This window comes from Anneissia japonica, unplaced genomic scaffold (genome assembly GCF_011630105.1).
Source record: "Anneissia japonica isolate Jap-2015-1 unplaced genomic scaffold, ASM1163010v1 scaffold287580_len341680_cov180, whole genome shotgun sequence".
Taxonomy (NCBI): domain Eukaryota; kingdom Metazoa; phylum Echinodermata; class Crinoidea; order Comatulida; family Comatulidae; genus Anneissia; species Anneissia japonica.
The window spans coordinates 341,624-350,806 of NW_022717063.1; the positions used below are offsets into that span (position 1 = coordinate 341,624).

Genomic DNA, 9,183 nt, shown 5'->3' on the forward strand with positions numbered 1-9,183 from the left:
TATATATATAGAGCATGCATGACGAACGACATAACTACTTGACCTAAAGGCGTGGTGAATCAAAAATCCAGTAGAATCTGAAAATGTTTTAATGTACTGTAAACAATCTGAATATATAAACGTGAAATGAACATACCTTTACTTTTTAAAAAGATGGCAATAAAAGTGTAAAGCAAGTAAAGGTTAGATTTTATAACAAAGCCAAGTTTCCTGAAAACGCGAATAAACTGCACCGGTGACGGCAGCTTCCTAAGTAATGTGTCTTTTTATGTCTTGGTAAATCAATTTAGATTTGTTGGCATTCTGTTGGCCAACGACACAGCGTCGTTCACAGCTATCGACTCATCATCATTTTACCTGCTACATTTTTGCGTGTTCACTGTACATTTGAATAAAAATATACAATCACAGGCAAAATCAAAACCCTCTGAAAAATGAAGTTGCGATTTATGGTCGAAGAAGATCTCATGGGTGGATTATGACGAGGATGAATATGAACAATAACCACTTAATTCTTCACTTTTAATATTACTAACATAAACACATTTTTAAAGCAAGCCCAAGGGAATGTTCGTGACTGTTTTCATCTGATGCCCGCCGCCAATATTGCTTACATCCGTCCTTGATATGAAAATCGCACAGGAATCAAGTTGACGGGACAACATACTTTTGGAAATGTATCAAGCCAGCGTTCCATATTCCACGAGTTTTAACATCTTGATTGATAAGTTTAGTGTCACGTGATAATAACTTTGGTATGGAAAAAGGCCTCCACTAGTGATAAATATAGATGATTAATATTATTTCTTTAGAAAAACCTATTTTCACCATCGGTATTCAAACCCAGGACACTCAGATTTACAGATTCAAGGATCTTTTCATAAGAATTCATTGCGTATTACGCAAAAAAAAAAAAAAAAAAAAAAAAAAAAGAACGTGTTGAATATTAAGAGGGTCTTAGATTCCCAATAGGGACATTGCGTTTTCTTTGAAAGTGTATTACTTTAATGTAGATTAAAAAATCCTTCTTAACTATGTTGATGACATTTCGTGACGAACATTTAAATACCATTTGGTAACGCTTCGTTTTTTATCATGGTTAATGACATACGACTACAAAACTCGGTAATTTAAACGAACCCTTGAGAAAAGCATTATGGAGACCAAAGCTTAATCGGTAGACGCCGGTCATTTTATTGTAAACTTCAATTGTACTTTTTTTTTACATATTCCGCATCAAGCAAAATTCAACCTTCAATTCATCACATGTTTACAAGCAAACAATTCCAACAATACGCTACACAGACTTCGATCATTGAGTGGTAGTATTATATTATAACAGTAAATATTGCGTAACATGGCGTTCTTTACGTTATGGATGGATTTCCTACTGATTATTTTTATGACCCCTTTATTTTAAAGAGGAATGTGAATTCAAAGTTTCTTTTAGCCCATTACCTAGAGTGGTTAGTCTTGTTTTGGGCGTTTTCCCGTAAAAAAAGCATATCACAGACTGATAGTATCATCTGAAAAAAGAAAAATTATTACATTATAAGCACATGCTTGTCAATAAAATATAATTTAAGACGTTGTTAATTTAGCTCCTGAACAGACATTTTACTCCGTATTTCAGTACAAAAACATGTTTATCCAATTATCATTCTTGTACAATACAATTATGTTTGTCTTATTATTCAAATCTTTATTTCAGTCATTAAAGTCATACAAAATACAAAAGATCTAATAAACATATAATATGGTTTTCTTAGTCTGTTTGGGGTGTGTTTGTATTAACAGCCTATCTTAATATTTATAACCATGTGTTTGTTGGGTTTTTTTTTTTTTTTTTTTTTTTTTTTGCATAACTTATTGTTTGGTCAAAAAATCTAATCCCGTGTGCGAAAACATTCGATTACTAAATAAATAATTAGCATGATTTAGCTCAACAATTTTGCACACAATATGTTTAATGTATTTAACATTGCACTTCTGTTGCCAACAAACACTTCGAAACATTTTAAAAGTCCTGAGTGCTAATTCTTGGGGTCGCTGTAATCCAACAATAGTTATACGGTAGGCTAGGCCTACAGTATTGCTGTGGCCCCAAAATTATACTATCTAGATTATATTTGTATAATATTAGATTAAGCCGATCGTCAGTGTCACAGAGTGCTGTCTCTGAAAGTTTTGTATCGTAGAAAATAGAAACCTATGATAGGACTGGTGTTGGTTTGGCCTTCCTGCCTAACCAATAAATGCTCACGAGGAACCTGTAAATACTACTACTGCTGTCAGCAGCTGCAGTAGGCCTAAAAGCTTCACTATACAAATAATCTAATTAATATTATTGTTTTAAAGTGCAATATTCATGTTAATAATAATATACAGAGCGCCATGAAGAATATTTACTTTTTATATAAAAAAAAGCAACTTCCTTGGCTTTGGAGTAAACATATTTAATAGACAACAGACCTATTTTAGAATATGCTTTGCGTCCACGAATTGGCATGCGTCAATATATACTGAACAAGAAACTAGCAAATTGAGCGAAAGCGTGTGCGCTTTGCATTGCAGTGATGTTAGCTACGATATGAAGTTAAAACTACTGAATAATCATACTCTTGAAAACAGACGTATTGTTATATGTTTTCATTAATATAGTAAAAAGTGATATAAAAGTTACTAATAACATAAGCATATTATTGGAGCATGAATTTTCTTCAAGAAATTGTATGGGGTTAACGAACTAATACTCTGTAGGCCAGGCCTATTCTCAAAGACATTTGTAAGTAATTATGTTCTAATAGAACGCACGACTAACAGGGTAAAGCGCTGTCCAAACTATCAAATTTTCTTTTACAAAAAAAAAAATGTTTTGTTTCGTTTATTTATTCGACAAAAATACAACTTAAACAAAATGAATCACTATAGTGCTCTTTCAAGTCATTTTCCCCTCAAAACTCATATTATAGTCATGATGTGCCTCTATCTGCCCCTTTCTGACCAAAGGAAGCAATCCACAATTTTTCATTTTTTAAATGAAATTGTGTCGTAAATGAGACTGATTAAAGTAAGTCTTCCATATATAGTCCAGTAATACGTAACCCAATAACAAGTACCCCACGTAGTGCGTAGATTTTTTTTTTACAAAAAGAAGCAATTGACTAACTTCTCTTTGTCAGAAATCATGAGTTAATGCACTATTTTACTTTCTGACAAAACGAAGCTACATAATGTGTTTAAAGTACTACTTTTTAGCAGAAATCTAAGTATAATTTCAAGGAAGTTTTGTTTTTGTTTTTCTTACAAATAGGAGCACATTGGAAATAAGTCGTTTTTATACAACTTTTATGGGCTATCCTAGTATACCATGGTTTACAACATCGCATTTTATTGAGTTTAATTTTAATCTTTTTCCCTATTGTAAAATATGTTTTAACTTTCAGAAAATCATTGTTATTTACTATTTATTGTTATGATGTTGCAGTATGTAATAAAGTCAAGTGAAGTCCATATTTTCATATTTTGCAATTAAAAATTTTCTCACAAAAGGAAGTACTAATCAACTTTAGCCTCAAACTCAATAGATTTTCAATTTTTTAAAAAGTTTTAGTTGTAAAATACTCGATTACTACATACATGCAGTTTTAATTGTGTGGCAGCATTTTTCCCCTGGAATTATGGTAACGCGTTTCGTTAAATAACTTGAATTGTTAGTTACGTGGATTACTTCTTTCTGTCATTAAGGGTTAGAAGGTCAGAAGGTCAGGCAGGTCACATGTTTTTGTCAAATAAAATTATAGTTAGAACCATAATTCTATTTTCTCTATGTTAGAACGGAGCTTTATCAACCTGCATCTCAAATCTAGACCGCGGCAGCCAGATTATTATTTGGATTCCATCCCAAACTGTAGCCTATAGCAAAGCGTACTGAAATGATATTTTTAAAACAAATTCTTAATAATAAACCTTGATACTAAAATTGGGTTCATAGAAAATACTATGTGAAAATATATATTTATAGATGAGCATAATTAAATTAAACTGATAAACAATCAATTTATTCAAAAGTATGAAGTACATATCTCCAAAAAGAGTAAAGTAGGCCTATTGTGAGTGTGGCAAGCACCTCCCAATAGGTTTCCCGATCCCCCTTCAAACTGTCCCAAAAAACATTTGATATTTATTATGGTGGGTATGTTTGCATGTTTTTTCGTTTCTGTTATTATTTGCCTGTTCTATTTCTTTTTCTATGAATTTGATTCGATAAACAAAATGAACATGAACGTTCGATAAATGCTTACTCCGCTTCTCCTCTACTTCCCGGAGCAACCGCCTATCTGAGTTTCTTTTTGTTGTTGTTGTTGTTGTTTAAGTGATTTACTTACTATACTGGTAGCAATCTAAAAACATTTAGACCTAAATAAAAAAAATATTTTGTAAGCACCTTGAGTCCATGGAAAATGTTATTATTTTTATGATGTAGCAACAGTTATAATAATAATTCGTATTATTTTTAAAAATAAAATAATTGTAATTTTCAATAATACTTCTTGTTATTTATTATTAAATGATCTGGTTTTGTATCGATATGTCTAATTGACCTAGGCCTACATTTTAAAATAAATAAACCAATACATTGATGTTAAGTCAACATGAACCTATTGGTTTATTTATAAACCATACCATAATGATGCTGTATAGCCCTAGAAGTCGACGAAATGCAATTAGCAGACTAAATTAAAGATGGCAGTATGAAACGCCTGCGATTACACCTGTCACCAATAATTAAATAATTAAAAATTTACATATTCATATTCTATAAATAGCACACTTAAAGTCGATCGTCGTTGATAGGCCTATCTATTTTTGATGGGGCGATTTCGGTAGGGGGGGGGGAACCTAAAAATTGAAATACCAAGTTTATATTCTGCTTGTTTTGAGCTAATGAAGTTCAACATTAAGCCTCATTATTTGAATGACTGACTATTAAGTATGTTATTGACTTATTTAAAAATCAAACAATAATGTATTTCCTAGTTAATTAAAAGTTGCACAGGGGTTATTTCTAAATTGATGAGCCTTAATGTTTGATTTTAATTTTATGCCATAGACGGTGTAATCCACCCATAACGTGCAGGCCTACAAGCAACAAAAACGTTGTATAATTGAATTGCTTTGATTACACTAAAAAAACTCTTTTTTGTGACTATTACAATAAAAACAAGGAAATGGAGCAGAAGTAACCAATAATGCTGTCTCTTATACACATCTAATCATGAGTTAATGCACTATTTTACTTTCTGACAAAACGAAGCTACATAATGTGTTTAAAGTACTACTTTTTAGCAGAAATCTAAGTATAATTTCAAGGAAGTTTTGTTTTTGTTTTTCTTACAAATAGGAGCACATTGGAAATAAGTCGTTTTTATACAACTTTTATGGGCTATCCTAGTATACCATGGTTTACAACATCGCATTTTATTGAGTTTAATTTTAATCTTTTTCCCTATTGTAAAATATGTTTTAACTTTCAGAAAATCATTGTTATTTACTATTTATTGTTATGATGTTGCAGTATGTAATAAAGTCAAGTGAAGTCCATATTTTCATATTTTGCAATTAAAAATTTTCTCACAAAAGGAAGTACTAATCAACTTTAGCCTCAAACTCAATAGATTTTCAATTTTTTAAAAAGTTTTAGTTGTAAAATACTCGATTACTACATACATGCAGTTTTAATTGTGTGGCAGCATTTTTCCCCTGGAATTATGGTAACGCGTTTCGTTAAATAACTTGAATTGTTAGTTACGTGGATTACTTCTTTCTGTCATTAAGGGTTAGAAGGTCAGGGTCAGAAGGTCAGGCAGGTCACATGTTTTTGTCAAATAAAATTATAGTTAGAACGGAGCTTTATCGACCTGCATCTCAAAGCTAGACCGCGGCAGCCAGATTATTATTTGGATTCCATCCCAAACTGCAGCCTGTAGCAAAGCGTACTGAAATGATATTTTTAAAACAAATTCTTAATAATAAACCTTGATACTAAAATTGGGTTCATAGAAAATACTATGTGAAAATATATATTTATAGATGAGCATAATTAAATTAAACTGATAAACAATCAATTTATTCAAAAGTATGAAGTACATATCTCCAAAAAGAGTAAAGTAGGCCTATTGTGAGTGTGGCAAGCACCTCCCAATAGGTTTCCCGATCCCCCTTCAAACTGTCCCAAAAAACATTTGATATTTATTATGGTGGGTATGTTTGCATGTTTTTTCGTTTCTGTTATTATTTGCCTGTTCTATTTCTTTTTCTATGAATTTGATTCGATAAACAAAATGAACATGAACGTTCGATAAATGCTTACTCCGCTTCTCCTCTACTTCCCGGAGCAACCGCCTATCTGAGTTTCTTTCTTTTTTGTTGTTGTTGTTGTTGTTGTTTAAGTGATTTACTTACTATACTGGTAGCAATCTAAAAACATTTAGACCTAAATAAAAAAAAATATTTTGTAAGCACCTTGAGTCCATGGAAAATATTATTATTTTTATGATGTAGCAACAGTTATAATAATAATTCGTATTATTTTTAAAAATAAAATAATTGTAATTTTCAATAATACTTCTTGTTATTTATTATTAAATGATCTGGTTTTGTATCGATATGTCTAATTGACCTAGGCCTACATTTTAAAATAAATAAACCAATACATTGATGTTAAGTAAACATGAACCTATTGGTTTATTTATAAACCATACCATAATGATGCTGTATAGGCCTAGAAGTCGACGAAATGCAATTAGCAGACTAAATTAAAGATGGCAGTATGGAACGCCTGCGATTACACCTGTCACCAATAATTAAATAATTAAAAATTTACATATTCATATTCTATAAATAGCACACTTAAAGTCGATCGTCGTTGATTAGGCCTATCTATTTTTGATGGGGCGATTTTGGTAGGGGGGAAAAACCTAAAAATTGAAATACAAGTTTCCCACAGTTGAGTTCTTAAAATTCCGCAGCTATATTCTGCTTGTTTTGAGCTAATGAAGTTCAACATTAAGCCTCATTATTTGAATGACTGACTATTAAGTATGTTATTGACATGTTTGATTTTAATTTTATGCCATAGACGGTGTAATCCACCCATAACGTGCGGGCCTACAAGCAACAAAAACGTTGTATAATTGAATTGCTTTGATTACACTTAAATACTCTTTTTTGTGACTATTACAATAAAAACAAGGAAATGGAGCAGAAGTAACCAATAATGTGACCAACATCAACAAACGCTGACAATAAAACATCGGCCTGCGCAGTGTAGATGCTCTCAGCTTTGTGTTCCATGGGGAAACACTTTAGTTAGTGAACTATTTAGCTGCATTTGCTTATAACGTGCATTGTGTTCTGGTTTACACAAAGGTACAAGCGTTATAATAGAATTATTCAGAGTACAGTACGTTGAATTAATCTAGTTTGAATGTTTGATTTAATTTTATTACTTTGTTTTACTTTTATTATCTTAGTTCGTAAGTAAATAACATGTGATTGAATGTAATTATAAGGACACGTTAGTTTCTTCAATGCAGCTAACCGGGTCATTACATTTTGAGACAGACATAGCATTAAGTTGTACCGTCAATCCACCATTTCTGCACCAATCTTTGAATACACTCGTTATTAGAATTGTACATTAACACTAAGGCCGATGGTTAAGATTTTGCTCAGTCTTCTACAAGTTGGTAATTGAACTATAGAGTACAATACTATTAAATTATCTATGTATAAATTTCAGTAACTTAAAAGAATTATCAACCACAAAATGGTGATTTTTAAGATTTATTTCAGGTTGGTTTAGAAAGACTTTCAGTCAACTTACCATTTTACACCTACTCCATTATGTTGATCTGCAACACTATTCAGTGCATAAACCATGAACGCACATGGCCCCACATGAGACCTGATAGGCTTACGGAAGAAAGCCTCCCGCGCTGTGAATTAAAGGTTATGGTAACTGTTAGTACAAAATGTCGGTTAAACACATTCTGTGGTTATGATATAACTGTTGCCTAAAATCTGCCCTACTTCATTTGCTATATGACTACACATACATAAAAGCGCAAGTCAACAAAAGCCACGTATAATACAAATACGATACGCACTCAACGACTCGAAATTGAACACTTCCAAAGCCTTTTAACGTGTTTTGCGCTGCTTAATACAAGGTATTTGCAACTTAACGTGTCATTTATCATACGACTTATTAGCCGGCTAAAACTCTTATAAAAAAGAGTCGAATTTGCAAATCTATGTGGATCAGTATCAGACTGCAAGCTATGTAATCCTCTGAAATTCCTCCAAAATGTTGGAAATGCCAACAAGCACACTTATATAGATATCATTGTGAATCATTAGATTGCTTTAGTGTTTGTTGTAATGAGTCTGAAGTTGAAATGGAGAATGACCTTATTTTAAACAATTAATGAGTCGTTCACATTGTGTTTGCTGTTCCTAATACTTTCTACCAAAGGTGAAATATTAAATTATAGGCCCTATGTAGGCCCTATTAATAATTACGCTTTTCTCTTCAAATCTAAAATACGTAAAGCCTAGTTTAGGCCTAAATGAATAGGCCCTATGTATAAATATGGGATGCGAGCATAAATGAATTCTAGGAATGCAACGTCTCTTTTAAATCCTTCATAAATTAAATACAATATAAATGTTATTATTATAGGGCCTATTGAACTTTATTCAAAAACTTATTATTATTATTATTATTATTATTATTATTATTATTATTTATGATGATGCTCTTCATAATCATGCCTTTTCTATTTTACTTTCGTATTTATAGAAGACCTCTAATGTTATACTAAATTCACACTATTTTGCATGCGTGGAACAGCACTAGTTTTTACCTCACTGTGATTGTGACGCAACGACGCGCGCGCAACTGTTACCAACAATCAGCAGACGGCGTTGCGTCGTCCATCGCTCACAGGGAGCGAGTTGGATTCGTCGTACGACCGTCGTACGGCGCAGCGAGTGCCCGGCTTTAGACCTTCGGCCTTTTTAAAGTTTTTACATTATGGAGCTCAATTCGAAAAAAAAACCTAGTCCAAATGCAAATTCAAGAAATGTACATACACAAATATTATTAAGGTAATTTCT

General features: G+C 32.0%; 1 protein-coding gene across 1 annotated transcript in view; it reads right to left on the minus strand.

The window, feature by feature from the left end:
- Positions 1-8,111, minus strand: part of LOC117110091 (G-protein coupled receptor GRL101-like) — a 49,497-nt gene extending 41,386 nt beyond the window's left edge. Inside the window, exon 1 of the mRNA XM_033252677.1 lies at positions 7,889-8,111. The gene's annotated coding sequence lies outside the window, so the exon portion shown is untranslated. The remainder of the gene's footprint in view (positions 1-7,888) is intronic.
- Positions 8,112-9,183: the final 1,072 nt, after the last annotated feature.